The sequence below is a fragment of the Mustela nigripes genome, chromosome 16 (genome assembly GCF_022355385.1).
Source record: "Mustela nigripes isolate SB6536 chromosome 16, MUSNIG.SB6536, whole genome shotgun sequence".
Taxonomy (NCBI): domain Eukaryota; kingdom Metazoa; phylum Chordata; class Mammalia; order Carnivora; family Mustelidae; genus Mustela; species Mustela nigripes.
The window spans coordinates 49,381,332-49,382,718 of NC_081572.1; the positions used below are offsets into that span (position 1 = coordinate 49,381,332).

A 1,387-nucleotide genomic window follows, 5' to 3' on the forward strand; every position below is an offset into this window, starting at 1 on the left:
AAGGGAAGAAAACTCTCAGGTGTATGATTTGCATTTTGATATCTTTTACCGAGATGTGGGTAAGTAGAGGAGGAAGGAATTGAAAGTGGGAGAAGGAGGAGGTTGAGATCCTGAGTTTCTTTTAGGATCTGCCAAGCTTAAAATGCATATGAAAAGTCTGAGGGAAGATAATTATTAGGCAACTAGGTACACAGTTTTATAGATTAGAGTCATTTACACCTGAGGTTTAAATGGTAATCAAATCCTTTGGAGTAGATTAGTTTTTCTTCATTCTATATGTAGCATTATAAGAGAATGGTGTTTAGGAAAAACTCCTCCTGGGACATCAACATGAAGAGTCTGACAAAACAAACTAGAGTTACTTAGGATGCCTGGTAAGATAGGTATGAGGAGAATCAATATATAAGTGTCTCAGAAAGTAATGGATAAGAGTGTTTTATCGAAGTTGGAATATTGTTGGGGTGTCTGGGTGGCTCAGTCATTAAGTGTCTGCCTTCGGCTCAGGTTATGAACCCAGGGTCCCGGGATGAAACTCCACATCAGGCTCCCTCCTGGGCAGGAAGCCTGCTTCTCCTTCTTCCACTCCCTCTGCTTGTGTTCTCTCTCTCGCTGAGTCTCTATCAAATAAAAAAATAAAATCTTTTAAAAAATTTTGGAACATTGTTAAAAGGAAGTGATGAAAAGTCATTTCTGATCATAGAGATTCTGTCCTTAGAGATTTGGAGTATAGAAATGGTAATTATTGTGATGAGAATTATATAAACTATCTTTACAGAGCACCTAATAAATTATGTATCACAAAAATATGTTCAGTTTTAAATTCATGTTTTAACGGACACTTTTTTTCCTCCTAAAGATACTGAAGACAGAGCATGACAAGAAAGAATCAAACCATCATCTCAGAATTTGTCCTCCTGGGCCTGCCCATTGATCCAAATCAGCGAGACCTGTTCTATGCCCTGTTCCTGGTCATGTATGTTACCACCGTCCTGGGGAACCTTCTCATCATCATTCTCATTCGCCTCGACTCCCACTTCCACACGCCCATGTATTTGCTTCTCAGCAATTTATCCTCTCTGACCTATGCTTCTCGTCTGTCACAATGCTCAAATTGCTGCAGAACATGCAGAGCCGAGTCCCATCCATCCCCTATGCTGGCTGCCTGATTCAGATGTACTTCTTCCTGTTTTTTGGAGACCTAGAGAGCTTCCTCCTGGTGGCCATGGCCTATGACCACTATGTGGCCATCTGCTTCCCCCTGCACTACACCACCATCATGAGCCCCAGGCTCTGTCTCTCCCTGGTGGTGCTGTCCTGGGTGCTGACCATGTTCCATGCTATGTTACACACTCTGCTCATGGCCAGATTGTGGTTTTGTGCAGACAAC

General features: G+C 42.2%; 1 pseudogene; it reads left to right on the top strand.

The window, feature by feature from the left end:
* The first annotated feature begins 862 nt into the window (after positions 1–862).
* On the top strand, positions 863–1,387 carry LOC132003253 (olfactory receptor-like protein DTMT; annotated as a pseudogene).